This window comes from Pinus tabuliformis, chromosome X (assembly GCF_031772625.1).
Source record: "Pinus tabuliformis cultivar Carrire ecotype Pingquan chromosome X, CPIR1, whole genome shotgun sequence".
NCBI lineage: Eukaryota > Viridiplantae > Streptophyta > Pinopsida > Pinales > Pinaceae > Pinus > Pinus tabuliformis.
Genome location: NC_142308.1, coordinates 1,236,100,433 through 1,236,127,550, shown reverse-complemented (window position 1 = coordinate 1,236,127,550; position 27,118 = coordinate 1,236,100,433). Strand labels below are relative to the sequence as shown.

At 36.9% G+C, this 27,118-nt stretch overlaps 1 pseudogene; it reads right to left on the bottom strand.

Moving 5' to 3' along the window:
• Window positions 1-21,121: 21,121 nt before the first annotated feature.
• Window positions 21,122-22,419, bottom strand: LOC149144420 (probably inactive leucine-rich repeat receptor-like protein kinase At5g48380; annotated as a pseudogene).
• Between the last annotated feature and the right edge of the window lie 4,699 nt (window positions 22,420-27,118).

Below are 27,118 nucleotides of genomic sequence, written 5' to 3'. Positions count from 1 at the left end.
CTATAAGCCCGCCTTCTTCTCGTGGCTACGATGATAGCTGATCGTAGTGTATAATTGGCCTTACAGTAGTACCAACTTCCGTGGTGGTCTGGATATGTCATTCCCAAAGGGGGAGGATTATGATGATGGAGGTAAAAAAAAACAATTTTAATTTTTGACGTTTTTTATTGTTTTTGAGATATATGTGTTCATGAAATTTTGATTTTATGAATGCAGATGTTGGACCAGAACGCCCTATCGGGATGTCCCCGATTGCCAGGCATGTTTCTCAGCAGTTTGAGGTCGCTCCTTATCAGGAGGGGAGCAACAGTGAGGAGTAGATCGCATGGAACCTTGAGGGATTAACCCATGGGATCCCTGAGTATGCTCGGATGGGTGATGTCCCACGCCAGTATCAGAGGCATATGGTGGGGGTATCAGATCAGATCCGTTGACTACTGAATCGCGTAGTCCGAGCAGTTACATGCTACCATGAGCATCATGTTTTTTAGTGCATAGGTCTAGGATTCCACATTTTTGAGGTCTGCGATCCATGGATGTATAAGGCCTGCGAGCCACCAATGTATTTGAACACGCATATTATTTTTTGGGGTCTTGATGTATGAAAAACATTATCGACATATATATTCTATACTTCCTTGCTTACTATGGTACAAATGTTTTGTATTTTTCATTTTTGCATGTTTCGCAAATGTCTATCCAACACATAATTAGCTAATGCATCTGTTAGTGTATTCAGGTGTCTAGGAATATGATGATATGTAATGTAATCAAAATTTCTCTCCAGTAGATGAATACATAGATACATTCTCAATATCTGAGGGTTTTTGATGGAATATTGCCTGGTGAGTTGAAAGACGACAAGCTGTGAATCGAGGTTGATAACCAATTCCCGGATGCCAAGAGCGATATCTTCTAACAATGATTCGATAACTATGCTATACTCAGTGATGTTATTAGTTTTTTGACCTAGACAAATACCTTGAAGATCAATCAACTCACCATGGGGGTCATAAATGGCCCATGCCGTGGATGATAGATTCTGGGTACTACGGCAAGCACCATCAATGAAACTGATGTGAGGAGACACCGACATCTACAAAGCAGGTAGAAACATAATAAGCAGGAAAGTTGCTTACAAAATAACACACCAAACCACACTGTACAAAAATTAATAACACACTATTGTACAAAAGTAGCCATGCAAGATGACCTAAGGATAGTACGTTTTGAGAGAATCCATGCTCGGACTTGAGTAATCAATCAACATGGATGAACACTGGAGTTTTACCGTTGTCATGATGAGTAAGCATCGACTCAGCCAAATAATAGAGTAGAACTCATATAAGGTTGTGCCTCCATGCCCCATGGGCGAGGGAGGGTTATGAGTTATAAGATGATAACCCCATGGAAATAATGGACAAACGGTAAAAACTTGGGGAGGGAGAAAAAACCTGAATTTATGAAGAGATAAAGGTGCCTTCAATTGAAAGATCTTGACAATGTCAAGAGAAACAGGCATCTCAATAGGTAGCAGAGAAGAGAACTTCCCAAAACACATAAACATGACCGTCGGGCCAGGCAAGTACAAGGAACGATGATGAGTGTTGTTCCAAGGTACTTCCTCTAGAGACAATACTTCCATGATACTCTCTCCAGAAAGAAAAGTCTCAGCTAAGGGATCAGGAGTTTCCGAAGAACCAAGACACAGGGATTGAGAATATGCATCAAGAGATGTTCTCGAAATAGGATGTTCATAGGATACCGAAGGTGGAGCTAAAACAATTTCCATGTAATCAATTTCAATGGGACTTAGCGGCATAAACTCACCCCATGTATCAACAAGATCTGGCGAAGGAACGACCCAAGGATTAGACGTGACCGAAATCATGTTAACAGAGGCAACATGAGGAGGTGGGAGAGGAAAAATTCCCATCAAGGTAGGATCTTTAAAGAGTCCTACCCCCACAATTTCATAAGGAGCACCAGTGTGCTTGACATACAAAACATTTCCATCCGAGAAGGAAGAGGCAAAGAAGGACAGTTCGTCGATTGTGACTATCTTCCCTTGATGGGGAAAGAGAATCACACAGAAAAGGGAGGAGGGTACAACATGCATGGCATGGGTCCAGCTCCGTCAAAGTAGAAGATTGTAGTTAATATTAGCATCAATGATCTCTACTTCAACGTGTACTATGTTTCCCTCCAAAGTAATGTCAAGGTTGGGAAGGACACCGAATGGTCGTGAATCACGTCTGTCAAAAGCTTCCAGATTGTTAGGGGACTAGTTCATAGTAGGAGAACCAATTACCTTCCAAAAAGCGATAGATATGATGTAGGTAGAAGCACCTCCATCGATGATGGTCCTATGAATGGTTTTCTCATTTATGATCACCTAAATGAGAAAGGAAATTTGATGAGGCAAACGTGGAACATGGTTTTCCAGGTAAAAACAAATGAGATTAGAGTCGGCTGGATCAATACCCCCAATAGTCGACTGTAACGATTTCCGCTGAGAAGGATAGCTTTGAAGGACTTCGAGAGCTGACATAGCTAATGGCGCCTAAGCCAAATCTTCAACAATGTTATAATGCTGAGTGGCTCGAGTGTTGGGATTGTTCAAGGACTTTTGTAGCACACCTCAAGAAGGTGGTCGAATGGCGGAATCAAGATTAGGTTGTTCTATATGGAGAGGACCAGAACTGGACGGGGCAGAAGAAGAAGGGGTACTTTCTTTCTCTTTCCCTGCTGTCAGGGTAGGAGTTTGATAATATTTTGACTTGGTAGCCATGTTAATCGAGGTTCTCATCATGAACAATTGTGAACCTAAGGAAGCAGGTGACTAAGGTTGGTCTACCATTTGAGTTTGCTGGGATGGAAAGGGCTCTTTTAGGATAGCGAGGGTCCCTTTGAGCAAACGACTAACTTCGGACTGTCTGGGAAAATCCTTAGTATAGTGATCCTCCTCATAGATGAGGCATGGATACTTGGGTTTCAATTGGGAAGCATCACCAGCAGATGACCTAGGAGGACCCTGTTTCAAGGCATTGGATTTACCCTTTCCTTTGCCTTTATTGTTACCTTTAGAGGATTTATCCATCGTGGTAGACTGGATAGCGTGAACCTCCGAGGTTTTACCAGGGCTGGATGAATTGTGAGAGGAATCATTGGGAGTAGTGTTGGAGACCGACTTTTGTTTGGAAGAAGATTTTGCAGGGGTTTGAGTCACTGAACCAATTACTCCATCAACAAGAGGTGTAACCGAAGACTTAGATGTCGTGAGATCAAATGATGGTTTGGGCACATCGGGTAACACATCATATAACGTGCCGAATTATGAATAGACGAGGTCTAGATACTGGGCATGTGCGATGGCTTGTTCCTCAGTGATGCATCCACCCACAGCGATGTCCTCAGAAATTTTTTTAAAAATGATTTGGTAAACCACTCGGTCAACAAATGATCAGCAATCTCAAACTTAATCAGACGGCACCTACGTCTCCATTCATGGATGTGATCAGAGATGTGGGTTGCAGTGTCTTGCTTGAGCGACGTTAGCAGATGGGTGCCAGTTTCATAGCGAATTAGCAACTGGAAATGTGTGAGAAAGGCCATGGTGAGAGTGTTAAAGTCATGATAGGTATTTCGAGGTAGCTCGATATACCATTTGGCTACAGCACCTGTAAGAGTTCGTTGGAAAAGTCGAAGATGAATGGAATCATCAATGTAAGAATTCGAGGAGCACCAGAGGTGATATGTCATCACGTGGGCTTATGGATCCTCTTTTGCTTTTCCTTCAAACTTTGGACAATCGCTCAAAATCTTTGACAGAACTGGAGGCCAGTATGGCAAATGAAGAATCAGGTCATTCGTGAGTCTAGACACATCTGGGAATTCTCATGTAGCCAAGAATGGCAATTGGGTATTGAAAGGCATTTGAGATCAATAAAGGGGCCCGACTTGCGAGGCCCATCCCTGCTGGTAAGGATTTTGTCCCCATAGTGGAGGATTTTGTCCCTATGGCATTTTATTTTGCCCCCACTGTTTGTTAAATTTCCCGTAGGGAGGATTATGACCTTGAGAGCCTTGAAACTATCCAGCCATGGGCTACTGATAAGCAACATACGGGTTAAAAGGTTGTTGAGCCTGTTAGCCTTGGACATATGGATTTTTCACCTGATGTATTTGAGCATAATGGTTTTGGACTTGTTGGTCATGGAAGAAATATTTTTGGACCTACTGCCCTTGGACATAAGGATTCTGCACTTGCTACCCTTGGACATAAAGATTTTGGACTTGTTGTCCTTGGACAAAAGGAGGTTGAACCTGTTTCCCTTGGACATAAGGATTTTGTGCCTGCTACTGCAGGACTTAACCCTTGCCTTGCCCTTGCAAGGGTTGACCCTATTGATATGAGTATAACGGTGGCTGCTTCTCGGGTTGACCTTGTTGCTGCAAGGTCTGCCCTTGCAACTGTTGCGAGGGTTTCCCCTGCAATTGTTGTAGTTGTCTTTGCTGCGGCATCATCTGGCCTTGTTGCTGCATGGATGGCCCTTGTTGCAACGAAGGTTGCCCTTGCTGCTACATGGATGGCCCTTGCTGCAACTAAGGTTGCCCTTGCTGCTACAGGCGCTGTCCTTGCTATTGCAAAGGTACTTGAATAGTTCCCAGAATGACACCTTGAAATTTCCTGAACTGTATCTGGCCATACCCACCAAGTGCGGCGGATAGACTAGATTGGACATAAGGTCCAAGATGAGGGATGTAGGGCTAATTAAACATCACTTGTGAACCATATGGGACATAAGGAGGTTGGTACTGAACCTGATCCATATTAGGCTACTAAAACTGAATGTTACTTGACTTAGAAAGACCAATAGGGTTCGACTGTTGGTAGTAGACATTGCGATCCAGCGGGACCAGCAGGGTTTAGAATGGCACCCAAAGAGGGTTGGTTCATTCCAACCATGTGAGCTTGTGAGCTGCTCACATTGGTTGTAGTAGACATCATAGAAACATTCAAACTTTGCCCCCCAAGCGGTGGCACAACTTGTCCACTTACTGGAGGGATCGAAGAACTAACACAGACATGACTCAAGATCGTCAGTTAAACCGAACGGGTTATTTGGGCTGACAAAACAAGAGGATTTGGAATGGTGGGTTGCACCAGGACTGAAGTAACTGTAGAAATCACCATTTGTTGGGAGGTCGGGTTCTGAATAAATGGGCTTGTGGTAGACATAGCGCCAGGCGCCCAAATAGGGTTGTGATATAGTGATGAGGTAGCAGGCATGTCTAAAACCAACTGAGCTCAATTCACGTAATTATACGGTAACTTAGGATGAACACTGGTCAGAATTCTTCCCATGTAAGGGAAACCTTCAGGAGGGAGAAGATATTCCTGGTCCTTGATTGTGCGTGGAGTGGAAACCTCCAAGTGACCCAGAGAGGAGACTGAGATTTAACCTTCTGATTCCATGGGTGAAAACAGGCGACGACAGACGACCGAAGATGTTCGAGGGGATAATTCCATAGGAATACCCGACTGATTGTACAGACAATGAGGTGATATCACGACATGATCGAACAAAGAATTCAGAGGATAAACAACCAGTCCAAGTTGACCTTCAGAAGTCGGTGGACTCTCGGGAGTCTGGATAGTATTATCTGGAGATTCCGGGCTAGTGTTAGAAAGTGGCCCAGTATCTGAAGGGCAAGGATGAGATAACAAAGGCTGAATACTTGGAAAAATTCCAGGCTTAACACCTTGGTCCTCAAGCAACTTTGACAATTCAGGAAAAGGTTCCTCAGACAATCTTTTAGATAGAGGAGAGGAAGAGAAACTAGGTGAACTAGTTGGTTCAACCACGATGATTTTGTCTCAAATAACTAGAAGAGAGACTGATTTCAAGGCTTTGAAATTTATTTAAAGGGATACTCATGATATGGTCTATAAAACGACTAACAGGAATGTTATAAGATTGTGGGAAATAATTTTTTAAGACACAAAAACAAACTAGTGCTCTTTCATGTTTTAAGAGTCGAGAAAGAAGCAAAGGTAACTCTATCACTTTCCATTTGAAAAAAGCTCGAAAGGACAAGAACTTGGGTGATATTTTATATTTAGGGAGTCAAAAAGATCAAAATGACTACTAAGGATGATCTAGGCAAAAAGGATTAGCAGGTAACCATGAACTGTAGAATACCTCCGAGCGAACCAAGAAGTACGGGCAAGAAATCTCCCCGAATGTTGTATTCAGTGTATCATGTTTACAAGGCAGCAGACTCAACTTCATATGGATAAAGGATTGCAACCTAGTGGGGTCTCCCTTTATATACGCAACAATACGGGGAGCACAAGTCTGTACTAGCGCTGTCTAGTGCCGAAGTGAACGACAGTTGCTAAGTTTAAAGACGCCAGAACACACCTCTAGCCTAGATCTTCTAAAATGTGATCGTTAGATTTCAAATGCGCCTTAGGTTAATTGAGTACATTTTAGATTTTTTCTTGAAATTATGTCTCGGCTTTCAGGCCCTATCAATATGACTCGAAAAACACCTATATGCAGCTAAATGAGACAAGACCCTTTCAACTCGATGAATTTTCTACACTAACGAGAGTAGAAAACACACTCAAATGCAACAAAAACAAGCAATTGAAAGAAAAATGACCTTTTTGCTATTTCTCTTTTGAAAAAAATGATGAAAACTCTTTCCAATTCCTAACTTTCCTATCAAATGCACTTCAAGTAGTCCTTTCACTAGTAAAGAGAATTCACTTCTTTTCCAACGCAAATGACGATGCAAATGTAGCCTTCAATGATGCTAACTAATGTAACATATTGATTCAACAAACTATAATTAAGTATTTTTCAATGAAATGATGGAATGAATCTTTCACAAACACTTCACACTTCAATGAACATTTCCAATACAATCAATCACAAGCAAATGCAAAGCACAAAAGAGAATTCCTTTCAAACTAGTGAAGCAAAAATCAATCGATAACAAGATGAGAAATGTGATCTATGCTCGAAAAGAGACGTTCAAACAACAAAAGAAGCTTTTCAAAATTGTTAAATGGAAATCAAAACAAAAAAAGGAATAACAAATGAAATGCAAAGAGCAACTTTGACTATCGACTTGACTTGTTGAGCACACAAACAAGTGAATGGATGACGACCTAGATGCCTTAGGGTTATGAACCATCCAAGAACTCAAGAGACCGAGTGAAGAAAATGTAAATCAAACAAGCATACAAACCAAGCTGAAAGATCTTTCCAGTCAGGGAGAACACAATTAAAACAAGCTCAGAGATAGAAATTGGAAGGGCAAGACACACTGGCTATGATCTAGGGTAAACCCTGATCTTCACCTATAGGAATCAGCGTGTCTGCCTAACTGAAAACAAGTGCTAGAAGGGGGTCAGCGCGACTGTTTTTGAGAAACTCGTGTTGATCGGCGTGAATGTCAGAAAAATAAGTGCACTGACCGAGGATTCAAGGAAAAAAATAAAAGATTTCAAAGGCTAAAACCAGACTTGCCACTGTAAATTTCAGGCTCAGAGAAGTAAACCAGGCAAAGTAGAGAACACTAGAGAGAAATGGTGATACTAAAAAAGTTCACACAAAACCTAAAAAGACAATCAATCAAACAGAAGGATTGGCTCCCCAGTGGAGTCGCCAATTTGCGGTGCAGGTAAATTATCAGTGTGGACACAAACAATTCCTCTAGCCCGAGAGAGCGGGTCTAGCCACAAACAAACAATCTATGGAAAATATCCTTAAGATAGAATCAATTAAGAGGGCCTACCTCCTAGAACACTATTCCGCTTGGTGATGATCATGCTTCCTCACTCCAGCTATCTTCTGCTTCCTTCCTTCAAATACCTAAAACAAGCAAACAACAACAACAACAAACGTGATAGCATACAATATTGTATTCAACCTACTTAATAGGTCAAGGAACATTAAGCCATAGACACGTAAAATAACACTTCATGTAGGAAATCGATCAATAGTTGTATTCATATAAATTAGAAAGAGATTACAACCAATGCCTTGATGTTGTTGGTCTCCTCTGACGTATTCGGGTTCCCACACTTCTGCTAGCACTTCATGGATAGCCCCAACAATGGAAGTTTTAAGGCTTCTTCCCTCTAGTCTCAAACCAAACCAAAACACACTATTCTCCCTCAAACATACACTAGAAAGCTATAAGCTATAGATGTCTTGAGCATCATTCAAACTCACTCCAAAACTAGTTTAGCTTGGGAAAATAAAGGTTTATATAGCTTGGATAGATGGGAGATGGTTCCTCTCATCATGGGAGGAGGTCTTATCTCTTGAGTTTGTTCCATCCTAATAGGGGAAAGGAGCCCAAACTGACCTCCTCAGCTCCATCTAGCCCAACCATTTACCAAACTTACATTACGAAGCTTCTAGAGCTGGAAGCTTCGACTCCATATTTATAAAACTTGCCAAAAGAGGATTGATGCGACTGGAAAATGGTTCAGTCGCTCTGTATGGCACTAGGGCTAGTTTTAATCTCTGCAAATTGGCGCAAGGAGGAAACTAGTCAGTAGTGCTGGTCTTGTAAACTAGGATAAAAGGAAGATTCTTGGGAAATGATGCAAAGGGGAATTATTCTACTCATGAAGAGGGACATACTGGGAGTTTCTTCATGATGGGAAAGCATGTCGGGTTCACTGTAGAGGTCCTCCAGGATCATGGATGGGGAGTACAGGGACAGTGACAAAATGTTGTGTAATAGGCTGGAGGAAGAATTTGTCATGTTTGTTGACATACCCCCAGGTGTGAAGTCGAGTGACTTGGTATTGTAGTCGAGAGTGCTACAAATGGGTAGGATTCTTGAGGAAATCCACCTCTTGAATCAGAACATTTCTACGAGATGCCACAATATTTTAGTAGTAGGATGGATCAGTGGCAGTAGATGCAGTCAGATGCAAGAGTGACAGATGCAGAGCCTAGTTGCATCTCAGATGCTAGGAGCATAGTGCAGAGTTGGCAGTAGTGTAGTTGGCACAATGTGTTAAATTTCCAAGACCTTGGGTCTAGATTAGAGTCTTAAAATCACTGATGCTACCAAACCAAGAATCTCAACCATAAACTACTTTTCACTGCAGAAATATAAATCAGCAAATCACATATGCACAAATATACACAATTTTTAACAAAATTGTAAAATATTTTACAATCCCAATTTTCCTTATATTAAACCAAATCTGAATAATACAACAATATATGGTATACACGATACAATGACAAACTTCATTGCGCAACTTTGATGTTGTATCTTGTCCTATCGATCCTTCGTTCCTATACTACTCACTAGTAGTGCCTTAGTCCATCAAGGCCACTACACATCAAGACTCCAAGAGGGTTTCCTCCTAGCAATGATGCAAGCCACTTCTGCTGCATGTACACATGAAATCTTCCTTCTAGTAGCCTCTTTTGTCAATCAAAGAGCTACACATAAGGCTACAATACTTCACCCAATCACACACCAACAATGTCCTTCTTTTTTGCTTCTCTAGGGACACTTTGGGTAGCCAACACACTGCCCTCCAATCATATCAATGATACCCAATCACGTTACTGCAAGATCTACTCCTAGTTAGAGTTTTTTCACATCCAAGACAACTCCAACACTTGGCTCTCACAGGCTGCTCTATGATCCAAATTCAATCACCAAACTATGACCCAACACATACCAAAACACTGTTGTTTTAACTTGTTGCAATGCTGAAATTATGGGATTGGTTAGGGCATTAACCATGGTCCCTTAACCACCCAACGAACTAGCCCAAAATTTGCTTCTTTTGCTGCAGTTGTCCTCCAAGTGCTTGTTGCCCTTTATGTTTCTCTCCTAGGGTAGTTTACATCCCAAGACATGGGACTGTCTCCCTAAGAGGACTGCGACACCCTTCAACACCCAAACTAGGGCTGCGACAACCTCTTGGGAGGATTGTACACCCTCCAAAGTACCTTGAAACAGTCTCGTTGCTCCTTCCTGGGCTGCGACCTTCACAAACAGGACTATGACCCTCCAAAATAGACCTTTGATGGCCCTGTTTCATCCTTGAAAAAATCATCACCCCACATAACAAACTCGACTTCTTTTAGAATATTTCAAACCCTAGAACAATCCTCTTCCTTCTCACTATATGCCTCTCCTTGATGTGTCCTCTAAAATAAAGTTATTTGAGTTCTCCTTATGTATTTATTGCCTAAGTAAATGTCTAAAAAAATGTCTTCACTCTCCTTTTATAGCCTAAGGAGGGGCTCCACCGAATTAGTGAAGAGATCCTTCTATTGGAATAATTTACATCAAGCCTACATGACTTGAAAACCAATAATTAATTTGTCAACTTTAAAAATTCATTTATCCACTTCTACAACTTGGAATTTGATGATTCGTGAAGCATTAGATTCTTATTTCTACCCTCTATTGTCTCATGCCATCACATGTAGAAATGTGCCTCTGCAATTTCCCCAAACATGATTGGGTGAAAAACCCCATCCTTGGGTTCCCAACCCACAAGTGACCCTTGTGGCGCTTTTCCCTCCAAACCCTGAACCCTAGGGCTTGGAGTACCTTCCAAGCTACACAAATCAACACTCCCTCTTAGTGATGGAGGTACTTCTAATACTAGGAAGTAACCATCATCATCGGTGACACTAGCCATCTGGCATCCATCAGTGTAGCATACACTGTAGAATGAACCCAACAACTTCGTTAGTGCCTCTGTCTCGTCACATTTAAAACTGAAGATCTAAAACCTCCATAAGGATACTCCCTCTGAGGCTAGACTCCCTCTGAGCCTACATGATCTCCACTGGCTTAGTCCTATAAGCACTCAACCTTCTAGATCAAATACCACTCATGCAAATCCCTCCAATCTCGGACATGCAACATAACGATCTAATGAAGACTTTAGCCTACCAATATGAAGTCCATCACATGAAGCCATCTCGATCAACTTGATCTTGTCCAAGCCAAAGAAACCATCGAGCTGGCCCAACCATCCATGACAAATCAATGAAAGTCCATGATCAACACTCTTCCCTACAACAAACTGTTATTCACGAGGCACTCCACCAATCCATTAGAACTCCTAGTCAATCTCGTTGCCAAGCTAGTCAATACCAAATATCCATGTCTTCAGCTGAACCCTCTACTCCATGATCTAGACACCCACAACTCCCTCTGATTTGCTTCATTATGCACACTTTGATTCACTATCCCTCAAAGTAGCTCAGACACCCATAACTCCCTCTGAGTTGCTTCACTATGCACACTTTGATTCACTATCCCTCAAAGTAGCTCAAACACCCTTTGATACCATGTTTTTTTTCCACAACCTTGGGTCTAGGTTAGAGTCTTAAAATCATTGACACTACCAAACCAATAATCTCAACCATAAAATACTTTGCACTACGGAAATATAAAGCAGTAAATCACATATGCACAAATATACACGGGTTTTAACAAAATTTTACAATATTGTACAATATTGTCCAATCCTAATCTTCATTATATTAAACCAAATCTAAATAATAAAACACTCTATGGTATACAAAATACAATGATAAAATTCGTTGTGCAACTTCGATGTCGTATCTTGTCCTGCCGGTCCTTGGCTCCCATACTACTCACTAGTAGTGCCTTAGTCCATCAAGGCCACTACACATCGAGACTCCAAGAGGGATGCCTCCTAACAATGCTGCAATTCACTTCTGTTGCATGTACACATGCTCATCAAACTTCTCTCTACGTTGGCCAATACCTAAGTTTAAATCTACCTTCTAGTAGCCTCTTTTGTCCATCAAAGATCTACACATAAGGCTACAATACTTCACCCAATCACACACCAATAACGTCCTTCTTGTCTGCTGCTCTAGGGCTACTTTGGGTAGCAAATACATTGCCCTCCAATCAAATCAATGGTACCCAATCACATCACTGCAAGATCGGCTCCTAGTTAGAGTTTCTTCACATCTAAAACAACTCTAACACTTGGCTCTCACCAACTTCTATATGATCCAAATCCTGTCATGAAATTGTGACCCAACACATAACAAAACATTTTTGTTTCAACTTACTCCAATGCTGCAATTTTGGGACTGGTTAGGGCACTAACCACAATCCCTTAACGACCAAACAAACTAACCCATAATTTTCTTCTTTGTTGTGGTTATCCTCCAAGTACTTGTTGCCCCTTATGCTGCTCTCCTAGGGTAATTTACAACACAGGACATGGGACTATCTCCCTAAGAGGACCGCGGCATGCTTCACCACTCAAACTAGGGTTGCAACAACATCTTGGGAGGATTTTCCACCCTCCAAAGTATCCTAAAATAGTCTCACCGCTCCTTTCTGGGCTGTGACCTTCACAAACAGGATTGTAGCCCTCCAAAATAGCGCTTTGATGGCCCTATTTTACCCTTGAAACAATCCGCACCCTACATAAAAAACTTGGCTTCTTTAAGAAGATTTCAGACCCCAGAACAATCTTCTTCCTCCTCCTCGTATTCCTCTCCTTGTTGCATCCTAAAAGACAGAGCTATCTTATTTCTCCTTAGATATGTATTACCACAGTGGATGTCGAAAACACATGTCTTCATCATTGTTTTATAGCCTAAGGAGGGGCTCCACCGAATTAGTGAAGAGACCCTTCTATTGGAATAATTTACATCAAGCCTACATGACTTGAAAACCAATAATTAATTTATCAACTTCAAAAATTCATTTCTCCACTTCTACAACTTGGAATTCGACGATTCTCGAAGTGTTAGATTCATCTTTCCACCCTCTATTGTATCATTCCTTCACATGTAGAAATGTGCCTTCAGAATTGCCCCAAACATGATTGGGTGCAAAACCCCATCCTTGGGTCCCAAGCCCACAACTTACTCCAATGCTGCAATTCTGGGACTGGTTAGGGCACTAACCACAATCCCTTAATGACCAAACAAACTAACCCATAATTTGCTTCTTTGTTGCGTTACCCTCCAAGTACTTGTTGCCCCTTATGCTGCTCTCCTAGGGTAGTTTACAACCTAGGACATAGGACTATCTCCCTAAGAGGACTGCGGCATGCTTCACCACTCAAACTAGGGTTGCAAAAACCTCTTGGGAGGACTTTCCACCCTCCAAAGTATCCTAAAATAGTCTCGCCGCTCCTTTCTAGGCTGCGACCTTCACAAACAGGATTGCAGCCCTCCAAAATAGCGCTTTTATGGCCCTATTTCACCCTTGAAACAATCCACACCCTACATAAAAAACTTGGCTTCTTTAAGAAGATTTCAGACCCCAAAACAATATTCTTCCTCCTCCTCGTATTCCTCTCCTTGTTGCATCCTAAAAGATAGAGCTATCTTATTTCTCCTTAGATATGTATTGCCCCAGTGGATGTCAAAAACACATGTCTTCATCCTTGTTTTATAGCCTAAGGAGGGGCTCCACTGAATTAGTGAAGAGACCCTTCTATTGGAATAATTTACATCAAGCCTACATGATTGAAAACCAATAATTAATTTATCAACTTCAAAAATTCATTTCTCCACTTCTACAACTTGGAATTCGACGATTCTCGAAGTGTTAGATTCATCTTTCCGCACTCTATTGTATCATTCCATCACATGTAGAAATGTGCCTTCGGAATTGCCCCAAACACAATTGGGTGCAAAACCCCATCCTTGGGTTCCAAGCCCACAAGTGACCCTTGTGGCGTTTTTTCCTCTAAATCCTTGAACCCTAGGGCTTGGAGTACCTCCCAAGCTACACAAATCAACATATTGCAGAGTCAGTAGTAGTACAAATGCCTCAGTGATAGTGCAGATACTAGCAGCAGTCAGAGACAGGTGACAAAATACTGATCACAATTGATTCAATAGTTTTGATGCTTTTCAGTTGCAAATGTTGTAGTTGCAGCAACAACAGTTTAGTCAACAACAACACAAATTTAGTACATATCATATTTGCGCAATATTTAGTGGGAAACAGTAGCCAGACATCAGCAACATGATGATGCAGAGACAGGGTGTTTCTATAGGGAGTAGCAGCACTAGAAAACATTCCTTGCTAAGAGGGAGTGTTATTTTTTGTAGCATCATATGTGTTCTAGCCACGCAAATTTGTGGAGAGCCTAGAATACATGAGATCTATAAAACCCAAAAATTGTTTCTAGAAATTCCACCTAGAGATGAATTAATTAGATTGTTAGTCGTTTCTTAAATATTTCCTAAGTCTATACTTAGGGAATATGATTAATTAATAAGATTTATTAATTTATGGTGTGAATCTTCTAGAAACTCACATGAATCAACTTATAGTTAATCCTAGACAAAGATTAAGATCTAATATTAGTCATTGAAGTCTCAACCAAGTATTATAAGAAGAAAGTCAATGGGGCTTGGAGAATACATTGGTAGAGTTTGATTTCATGAGCAGATCGATTTACTGAGTAGCATCGTTCAGTTTCCAGAGAGAGAGCTAGAGAAATTGAGCAGTGAGAGACGGGAAGAGACAGTGAAGACGGAGGAAGATTTCCTCATCCAGTGAATGCATTTGCAAAGAGTCACAAGGGACATAGAGAGGCTGACGTTGGGGTAGCACAATAGTCTCTAGAGGCAAAGTCGAATTGCTCGGAGAGATTGACGTTTTTAGTTCTAGAGGTCGGGAAGGAGTCCCAGAGTGCCGAAGAAGCGTCTTTATGTTCAGCAGAAGTCATAACGACTTCATCAGAGTCTAGTCTGAGACTAGATGTTCATCCAGCTACGCAGAGACGCACAGGCTCTCAGAGGACCGAAATTTTAAAGGCAAGTTGTGCTGGGAGATTGCCTATGCGGTGAGGAAAATTCCTCACTAAATTTTTTCTAGTATTTCTCTATAGGATTGTTAGTTTTGGCATCCAGTTGTACTCAGATTATTTCACTGCTGCATAATAATAAAACCCTCACCTACTGCATCGGTTTTCCCGAGTTGAGTTTTTCCAAGGACATTGGTCCAAAAATAACTGTGTCATTTTATGTGTGTATGCTAGTATTTCTTCCCGTGTTTATTTCTTCCGCAATTTATTTGAGTAGGTTGAAGTGTCATTGATTCAATATTTGTTGTAGCTCATAGTAAATAAATTGTTAAGAATTATTTTAATAATTAGGAGAATTATTTCTAGTTGTTGTGATAGGATTTCAGTAGTGAAATTTTCACAGGGCTTCAATCACAGACAAATCCTTCACTACGACTTCCATTGCTTTAGTATTTTTTGATGCATTAGAGCACGATTGTGTTGCTCCAAACATTTCGAGGAATGCATTGGGTGACTCGATCTATTTCCTCTGCTCAATCTTTTTCATCTTCTGACAATAGAGTAGAAAAGAAAGAGATTAGCTCCTTGTCCATATCTCTTAGGATTAGATCCTTCGAGATGAGGAATATGTATAGATGGCTAGAAACCTATTGTTATCCTCCCCTCCTGTTATTCTATGAATGGATCCCATTCTTGGTGGCCACATCTGCAAGATGCAACACATCTATCATATCATTAAATTACTCAGAGATTGGATCCAAATTTCTAAACCCCCTTCTCTTTTCTTCCATGTTCTGGATCATGTTGAAATCTGCCCCAAGAATGCATGCTAGGTCCGGAAAGTATGATCTGAGACCAGTCAAATATTTGAGGATTAGATCTGTTGCCTGCAGGGTTGAGGGGCCATAAACCACTGTTAGGCATATCCATGCATTTGAATTGATACACTAGAATCTCCTCGATATACTGTGATGGAAACCTATCTAGTCTTGGAAAACAAACTGGTTAGGGTCCCATGATACCACAATCCCTCCTGATACACTGATCGCATCCAACGCCATGAATTCACTACCTCTCCAGAAAATTTGGCTTAACTCATGGATTTTCACTGCTACCATCTTTGTCTCTTGCTTTAATACAATGTTTAGTTTTTCCTTATTGATTTTGTTTTCCAGAGAACGAAGCTTTCCTTTACTGTTCAAGCCTTATATGTTCCATGAGACCATTTTCATTAGGTAAGGTTGAGGGTACAAGCAGTAATCCGTCAACTGACCCATTTACCCTTTAGTAAAAATTCTCCCGCTTCTTAGATTGCCTCCTTCGTTGACTTTCTCCACTTTTTCCCTTTCTTTGAAGAAATATGTCCTAGATATGGGAAGGGAGCTACTCTACCTTCCTTGTTCGAGCCTTGAGATCTCTTATCACCATATGGTTTTGTCAATCGTGCACACCATTGTCCAAATAGATTCCTAAAGTGGATTAGCTGATTAGAAGGTATGTCTTTGACATCAGCGTTGATCCAAACCCAGAAGAATTCACGCATTGTTCGCTCATTAGATCCAAACCTATTAGTTTTTTCCTCCATTTCTAGGACCTTGCTTATGTGAATGAGGATCTCCTTAAGTCTTTAGTATTCTTCCAAGACTTTTGGTGTTTTCATTTTTAGCATCAAATTATCTACACTTTTAGAGAATTGTTTATCCACCTCCATTTCTTGTAGATCCAGTTGAGTTTATTGTTCTACAGGTTCCTCTGATGTTTCTAGGTTCTCCAAAACCGTAAAAGGATTTTCATTCACAAATTTTGGGGGTTTGGCCTGTGATTGGGGTGTAGGTGCGGTATCTCGTGGTGGGGGACCCAGAAGAGCACCGAGTGGAGTAGGTTGATTACGAGTCACATGATTACGTCTTGCTCCCACTGATTGGAAGCCTTTCTCATCCTTCTTGGATGCGTTTTATGCTTCTTCAACTATGTTGAGTGGGGATTCTAGAAATAGGTGGCCATACTCATGACATCTTCGACACTTGAAAGGTAAATGCTCATAATCAAGAGGTTGGGTCCAAATGGATTCATGGTACTCCAGATCTATTGATTTTGCAAGAGGCATATAAATATTCATGTGGAAGAAGATTCAAGTTTATGCTGCATGTCATCTCGTCATTGTTATTTAAGTGATATTGACAAAATCCCTTCAAGAATATATGGTTCCCAAAAATCCTCCTGGAGGGAGAACAGGCGAACCCAGACTGAGGCTGCTTGAATTGTTCTTTCTCTAGGTTATATCATTCCTCCCAATATCTGATAAACAACACAATGGTGTTCATGAAGTATGACCCATTCTCAAAGATTTGTTTTATGTATTCTAGATCTGTAAAAATGATCGTGCAGAAACCCTTTGCGCATATTCGCAACTCCACTGGTCCTTTGGGATTCTATTTAGACTAGATCCATTATAAAATATCTTGTTCCCTTGGTTAGACGGCCATGAACTTACAGATCAGGGCATGATCTTTCTATGTACTAACGATATTTCTCTAACCAATTGTTTGGGATTATAAAATTTAGATTTTTTGTGGCCTTTAGGAGGCATCTGATTCTACCTCGAGCCTTCCATTACACGCCCATTAATAGAGTCTCCTCTGACGTTAGTGAATCCGATGCAGGACCATTCATCCCTATCCGGGGAGCGTTTTCCCTACCGGCTGCATCACAGAAAGAGGAGCCACCCCCTCCCTTGCAAGGGGCCACTCATGGAGCGACCACTCCACACAACAAATCGTGGACTATTGCTTATTGTTAACGACTAACACCACTACCTGACCAACTGAATGAGGATGGCCTTGCGTCAGACCCTGTAGAACCCTAACAAATCTCTGCCAAATCCTATCTTCGCTACAGAGCTCCAAAGCTTATGAAATTGTATAGATTTTTAATTATGTCTTTCAATTATTTATAATTATTAATTTTAATTTATATAAATTATTTTTTTCAATATTTTTAGTTTTTTAATTTACAAATGTTTTAAAGGTCAAAATAAGCTCTCCACTTTCGATTTATACTTTTCTTAATGTTATAGTTTGAATTAAGCCTGTGATGTAGGTTGAATCTCAGATTTTTGTATTAAGTCACTTTAGATAGTTTATTGTTATTAAACACAAAATTATTGTAAGTGAATTCTTTTGGATTTGATTATCATAACCATTTTCTTTTCAATGTTAATAGTAATACCTATACTAGCTTCTTGTAGAGATCATAAGAACACCTCATCATAAGAACAAAATATCATCATCATAAAGAACAAGGATGATGAGTCTTCTAGCTAAAGTCATACTGACACACCCTACTTCTAAGTATCCCTCTAACTTGTCAATGTAAACATGAAAGAAAAGGTAGGGTGCAAAGGATAACATTTTTTGACTCCAACATTACAATTAATATCTTCCCACTAGTCCTTAGTGTTCTTAAATTTCGCAATAATGTTCTTGGATAACCTTATGGCCACAACACTCAACTTGAAATGAATTTTTAACTTTTCTTGTCTATTACAAAGCTTAGTTCTAAGAAGTATGTTAAATGATTTTCTGAAATGAATCATAAGTGTTTGGTTTTATTGTTAGAATTCTCCTCTACAATGCCCTTACGAGCAGCGATGTGGTAAGGAAAAATTTAAGGATACAAATTTATTTTAAAGTGTAAAAACCTTGGTAAATCTTAATATGCCAATTGTAAAACAATTTTATATTAAATGTTCTCGATATGGTTGAATAGTAATGAACATTATTTTCCTTCACTTACATGATACACACGAGTCTTTATGATAGATATATAAAAATCCAAAACTCCATCGTTACTCCTCCAAAACCTGAAGAAGGCAGGATCTTATTTTAATTCATTAATATTTGCTCAAAATATATTGTATAATATATGTTATTGTTATCTTTATAAAATAATAGTCAATTTTGTAATCAAGATTGATATTGTTTATTGATAAAACATATTGTATTAACATAATCATAATTTTTGTTTTTATATAGAGTTCTAATTCCTGCTTGAACAATGAAAGAATATCAACAAACTAATTTTTAAATCAATTAATTCATCCACTTCACATTTCAATTTCTTAGTTCTTACCAAAGTAAGACTCTAAGATTCTATTTGTCTATCAATCACTATTAATTCAGCATTAACCAATATAATTTATAATTATTTATATAATTTTCCTCAAAATATAATATCTAAATTTAGTAATCCAAACTATACTAGGTTATTTAAAAAATATGCCTCGAAAATATTTTATGTGCATTCCATACACACTAAAAAACCATATTTTTTTACGAAAATTTTGGCAATACGAAGACTCATAGAAACTTCTTTCTTTCTAGTACTTTGAAGATTTCTTCTTATTTTCTTGACTCCCTTTACTATTCAAGTAAGCATGAATCGTCATATGAGTACTGACAGCCAATTATTATTATTTTATTTCCGAAGAAATGTGATATTAAAGTTTATATAAATATTGTTTCGTTTAATATTATGTTGCAGGGTTAAGAATTTGTTATTTATTTAAACAATGGTAAATATTAAATAATTAAATGTGATTTATTTATATGGTAGTTAATAATTTATTATTAAGTTATAATATATTTAGTGGTTAAGAATACATGTTTTTTTCCTAAAGAGGTTATAAGTTTAAATTTAAATTTCTATAATTTTTTTAGATTTTAGTCATTATTTATCAATAAAAAAAAATTATATACAAATTTGCTGTCTAGTTTAGATGTGAAATTAAAATTAGATTATTATTACTGCTATTATTATTATTATTATATAAATCATAAATAAATTAATAAGAACAAATATGTTATAAAGTGGGATTTAAACCTAAGTATATAAAGAATATAATTGTAGACTAATTAGAAACAAAGGCCAAAAAGATAAAATTTGTAAAGACATCCTTGTGTATTGATCATGTAAAGAAAGATACAATATTCACTTACTTCTTAATATGGGGCGACCTTCCACTACGTGCAAATACACAATACAAGACAAATGTTCCACCCACCTATATCTTTAAATAGTTTTTCCATAAAAAAAATCATAATTACTTGTGGTATCTTTATTAATGAGTACAAACTACCTAATAAACTTTATAAAATAGACCCTACCCATTATTAACCAATAAATCTTATTCAAAGAAAAAGTTTGCACAATAACATTAACTAACTCATAAGTATCCTAAAATAAAAGAAATAGAGTAAGAACTTAACATACGCCACCCCTTTAAAAACAATGTTTTACTTGAAAACTAATGTTAAGAATTATGAGAAGATCATAATTGATTCCCGTGTAATATCTTTAACTAACATGTCTTTTCAGTAAATCGATCACTAATTTATTAATTCTCTTTCCAAAATCTTATTTTCCCTCTTATTCGTACCTCTTAAGTCCCTCTATTCCTCCACCTTAACCATTTCATTTATTTTAATTTATTTTTCACACATGTTGCATGACTATTTTAATTATATTTTAATTCACATTTCTAATATATTTATTCCTTTATATTTTTATTTAACATAAAAGTTATCCATTATTTTCATGTAATGTATTCTTTTTCATCATTTTTATGTTAACGTTTTTCTGTTATGTTGGAAAAATAATAATTTAATAATTAAAAATCTCAAACAAATTACTGTCATAAATTATTATTCTTTCATCGTGTGAATTTTGAAATTTTGTTTCATTATTTCCGGAAATAAAAGATTATGCATTCAACATGTTTTTCTTAGTTATTTTATTTTATTTGGCATATTTTATTTAATTATGTAATTTATTATTATATAGATTTATGCAATAATTAAATATAATATATAATTAATTTATATTAAAATACTGAATTTTTTTTTTACATTTTTATTTATTTATTTTAATTTTTATTTATTTTCATAAGTGTATGTGATTAAAATTTGATGTCTGATGTCTGAATCTGAACTACAGTTTTATTTTTAAATCAAGTTTTGAGTGGAAAAAAAAATCATCACCAAAATATAATATTTTTTATAAATATGTTGTTTAATGTATATTTTAAAATAAAAATACTTTGAAGTGATAAAATATTTTTGTTATTTTATTTTAAATCTTGAATTTCTAAGTTATTCCCTTATTTAAAATTTTATTTCAAAATAAATTTCAATGCTGACTGTATTTATTAAAAAGCAAATATACATCATATACAATTTAAAATGAAAATTAAATTTAACTCATGAATTTGGTGGACCAGCAGAGTTGACATCACATAATATAGAATAGAGTGTTAATCTGATACATAACCCAAAGGGTTAATCTTGGATCCAAACGATTAGCATGGGCCAAATCATCCATTGATTTACTTTTCCTTTCAGGTGTGGATGGAGGACCCTTTAACTGCTTGGCCCATTTGTCGTCATGGTCCTCTGCCTCAGCAGCCAATTAGAAGTTGAGACAACTCGCAGGCATATACACCAGAGAGCAACTATAAGCAAAAACCCAATTACTAGACCACATCCCGCTGCAGCTACCATGCGAAGTGGCCCTGATATTTTTATGGTTCCCACAGTTTTGTCTTTGCAGAGCTTCAATGGAGGACCACATAAAGCAGTATTATTCTCAAAATCAGATGCATCGAACTGGTGCACAAAGGTAGGAATCTGCCCTGACAATAGATTACTTCGTACATTGAAATCCTTGAGACGATCCAGCCAGCTTAATTGCCAGGGAATTTCACCAGACAGCCGATTCTCCTGCAGATGAATTCTATTCAAATATGTGCAATTAGCAAGCTCTGCTGGAATTGAACCACTAAAATTGTTCTGGGAGAGATCTAATGAAGTCAAATAAGGTAGCCATTTTGAAAGATTTACAGGTATGGTCCCGGATAGATTGTTGTCCGACAGATCCATACCTATCATTCTTCCACAATACTCAAAGCCAGTTGGAAAACTGCCCTGAAGAGACATCCCATGAAGGTTGATGTTCAAAACCCTGTTTTCGTTTGGATGCCAACAATCTATCCCTAGAAAGTTACAGATAAACCCAGGCGTATTATTATTGAAATTCCAAGTATAAAGATAGTCATGGGGGTCTTTTACGGTCTTCTTTATAGTGTGCAGGCATCTTATATCGTCTTCTGGAACAGACGTGGGGGCCGAAATGCCAGCTGGGGGAGGCGGAGGGACCGAAACGCCAATGGCTCTATTTACTGGCAATGGCCCGAGTAGCACAAGCACAACAACGCAAACTCTTGCCAAATTAGCAATTCCTGCCATTATAAAACCCCTGTAATTCCTATTTCTTTGTCAGAAATAAATTTCAAATCTACATCCCTTGGATCCTGGCTTTCCAAGCATCAAAACCAGGCTCAGCAGCGAAAAACCAATTGAAATTTTATGATTTCAATTTTGTAAATATTTTTTTTGGGTAACTAGGCTGAGTTCAGATCCGGATCAGCTTGCCTATTAAATAGAAAAATGATATATTCACTAATAAAATGCTATATTACCAATATTATGAAAACTCTATGAAACTTGGAGAAGCATCAGTCTCTTTGCAACATTTGTATAAACAGACTCCTGATTTTAAGCTTTAAAGTTTCCCACGCCAATTTCCATCACAGCGTTCTTCAATGAGCAGCCGGGGATTTTGGACAACAAAGCAACGGAAGAAAAGCAGATATATAACAGACACGACTGAAGCTACATCAATATATATGGAATGTTAGACCTTGGGACTCATAGACTGGAGTCTGAGTCAAGTCATCTAAGTCAATTAACAAAGATGACCATACGTCATATGAGTATTGCTGGGAACTTGGGACCCTGGACTATTCAAGGAAGGTTGAAAGGGAACTTGGGACTTGGGAGCAGTGATCAAATTTGAAGGGTTGGTCTTAATTTTATTTGGAAGGGCATATATTTATCTAACCCTTCAAAGATGAAAAGTTATAAAAAAAATTGTACTTCTATTAACAAGTGTATATTAAATAAACTCTTTATAAAAAAAAATGCCAAAATGAAATGGTGTCCTTCTAAATCTTTAAAATTTAAAAAATAACTACATTAAAACACTATAAAATCTCACTAGAATTTAGTATATAGGCAAACATTTTTCTCAAATTAAAAAAAATAAACATATAATCTTCAAAAATATTTGAATTTACATCATTGAAAATATAAATATATTTGCACGATGGAAAAAGTCATTTTAACTTTCATTTGTTTCTAATTTATACTATATGTTTTGTTGAGCTTAAAACAATTTCAAGAAAACCAAAAAAACAAATATATACCTTCAACAACCAAGGGAATTGAACTTTTCTCTTAACATTGCTCAATCAAAGAACACTATCAATAGAATTTCATCTCCATTAAAAATTTCAACCTCTATAGATTCAAAAATTTATGTAATTAAAAGAAAAGTTTTCCATATCTAATAGGGAAATATTGTAATATGTAATACACATATGCAGTGTTGTTTGTATGGATTGGCTAGTTATTTTTTTGTTGTTTAAGAATGTTTTTCAAATTTGGTCCTTATAATGAATTCAAGTTTGGTTGATATATTTTTCTCATAATATGGTTTCTTTTCGTTGATGTCTTTTTCTAATAATATGGTTTCTTTTCATTAACAATGTCTTTTAATTTTTCTATGATTTCGACATCTCCTTAAAAACCCCTTTATAGCAGGAGCTACATGGATTTCAACATCTCCTTAAAAACCCCTTCATAGCAGGAGCTACATGGATTTCAACATCTCCTTAAAAACCCCTTCATAGCCCCAGCTACATGGACACCCACACGCACAACTTATTTCCTAGATGCCGAATGGAGAGAATGAAGCGGGACACACAATAGTAGTTGTATGGATAGCTATTGGCATTCTATATCTTTTGGGAAGACCGACAGGAAAAGGAAAATTAAGTTGTAGCCCTATAGGCAGACCAATCTTTGGTTGTGTGGTTATTAATAGAGCCCTGGAGTTTCATTTTAACATTTCTCCCCAGTTCAAAATTCTACATAATTTTATGGGAATGACACTTATTATTTCTGATTTTTTTTTATAGCATTAATTTCTATGTTTTCAAAAACTAGAGAGTTAATAAAGAAAAATGTTTTTAAAATAAGAGAATAAATACAGGGTTTTAAATAAAGTTTGTTTTTACAAATGTTAGGCTTAATAGTAAGCTTGATTACAGTAAGTTCAAATGGCAGCAATGCTAGGCTTTTGTAAGCATTATGGTTGTCAGTCATGGAATCATCTAAAAATAGAAAAAGAGGTGGTAGTAGTTATTTACCACCATCTAATGGGGTAATTTCATAATTGAACAATCTTGTATGAATGGTTGGTTGACAAGAAAGAAATAAAATTTTGCAAATTAAGAAGTAAATGAAGATACAACAGAAAATATGGTTATGTAAAAATATCAATATTATCACTTTAATCTATTTTTAAACACGATAAAATTACATCTTTAACTAATGTATTTCATTTATTACTATAAAATGAAAAATTATTCGTTTATTACTATAAAATGAGAACGTATTCATTTATTACTATAAAATAAGAATTCAAATTAATAAAGAGATTACTCTGTCTATATATCAATGTTCGCTAAAAAGAAACCCTAAAGAAAGAACCCTATTGGTCTTATTATGCTATCTCAAGATTTCCATGTCGAACAGAGTTTCAAAGTAATGATGTTTTCATGGAAAATGTAAGGAACCCTATCGGCCTTATTATACTATGTCAAGATATCTATGTGGAACATCAAAGTAATTTCATGAATATGTCCGCATAAAGGTAGGATGGAAGATGTTTTCATAGCTATAGGATGATCAGTGCTCGAATATATTCAGCATGATCAGTACTTGAATATATTTGGAATCCTCGAAGATGTAGTAGATGGTAGTAGTTATTTAGAAAATGACAAATAAAAGTTTGTGAATCAGCAAGTGTAGCTATCACTATCTAATGGGGCAATCTCATGATTCAACAATCTTGTGTTAATGGTGGGTTGACAAGAAATAATAAAATTTTACAAATTAAGGAAAATGGAGATACCACAAAAAATGCAATATGTAGTTATGATGTAAAAATGCCAATACTGTCACTTTAATCTATTTTTAAGCATTGGACAAGTATGCAAAATATCATTTTAAATGTTGAATTGCATAACTGTTGAAGGTCATTGATTGGGACTGTGAAATTGCTTGCCTTTATTGACGATTCAAAAGCTTCATAACTCCCCTTCCAATCCCCTAGAAAAAAGAATATATGAAAAAATATGAAGTGAAATAATTCAACGGATTGGATTTTCAGAGTTGATAGAGCATGATGTAATTACAAGCATGCGTAAATAGAAGGAGACAAATCCACATCAAACCTTCGAGTTGAATGGAAAGATTAAGAGATTTTGCTTAATACAAAGTGTAACCTTGATGGTTCTCATTCCGCAACTATTTCATTGTTTCCTCCTCAGGAAGGGAAAAAAGTCATTGACTTTGCTCAAAGACTTGGTCCAAGAAATCTTCATCGATGACATGATGGATGATATAAAAAGATCCAGAGTCTACACATGACTATATAAAGATCAATAAATGATTCCATACATAATAATTTTAATCAGTTTCGCCTAAATCAATGAACTAAATCAAAAGCCAGGGAAATGAAAGTTGAAAATTAAAACTAAGAGTTAAAAATATCTTGCGAACTTGTGCTGCACTCGCCGTAAGGTTGGGATTGGAAAATCAATGCAGGCAAGATTCACAGACTTAGAATAATCTACCTTAGTTATTGTTAATTCTGCCTTTTGTCATTTCTTTCTTTTAAATCTTTGATACCTTCAAAATATGCCCGGTTCACAAATAACAATACATAGCTACTTCTCCTCTACTATCAATGAATGTGAAAAGAAACCTTTGTTATCAATGAATGCGAACATAAACATCATATCATCACTGCTAACTCTATCAATGCTACCATTATGACTAATGCCCTCAGAATGGATGAACAACCTCCATTACGTCCCATTGCACTTTATTGAGTGTGGACGTTTTTGAGTGTTGCCAAAACCTCCTGCAGACTTTAGAGTGTTACATCAGTGAAAGAACTGGATTTTTTTGAAATGTCCTAAGGACAGACAACCCTTCATACGACATTTTATAATATTATTTAAATTTTTTTAAAAACTTGTAAAAATCAAAATTTAAATTTCTTTTGACTAGTAAATTTCTGTAAGCACTTCTCTAACGTGCTAGAGGGCTTCGGAAGGGCTGTGATGTGTTCAAATTTGAACACTGCTTGGGAGTGTTGGTGGATTTCTTTTTGATTTATTAAGTTTCATTTTAGTTAGATACCAAAAATGTTTGAAAGGGAATTTGGGAGTATAGGTGGATTGTTTTTTTAATTTATTCAAATTTTATTTAAATAGAGCAAATTTTGAAAGGCGAACCACATTCACACACTCCATGTGTCAACATGCAACTTTGCTTTCTTGTTTTATTTCTATTTATATTTATTTAGAGCTTTAGTATTGTTATTTATTATTTATTTACTAATACTATTTTTTATTTATTGTTTATTATTTATTTGTATTTTAATATTATATTATATTATTTATTATTTATAATTAAGGGACATTACAGATATCAAAAATGTCTGTGCACTAAATATGATAAAGAGCAGCCAAGAGTGAAACTTGTCGTGACGATGAGCCACACTGTTTGGTTCGAAACGCATCGGCAAACAGAAGCCTCAATTCAACAAGAGTGAAACTGTTAGTCAATTATTATGTTTTAGGTTGAAAGAAATGTGAGATTAAAGTTTATATAAATGTGGTTTGTTTAATAATATGATGTTGGGTTAAGAATTTATGATTTTTTTGTACTTGTCCAGAGTAAGTTATATTGTAATTAGTTTTAGTCACTTTTAATTAAAATAAAATAAAATTATAAAATTTTAATATTATTTTAAAAAAATTATTAAAACAAATTTTTGATTGAAAATTAATTTTTTTTTTAAATAATTTTTTTAAATTAATAATATAGATTTGACAAATTTTATGGGTTTAAATTATATTTAAAAAAAATAAATGAAAAAAACCATAATATAACACCACTGCAAAACATTAATTATAAATTTTGATTTGATAGATGCACGACATTATTTCATTAATTCAACTAAAATGATTTTTGGTCCATTTCTCATGTCTTTTATATAGTAAAGCTTATACTTTTTTTTACTTATCAATATAAT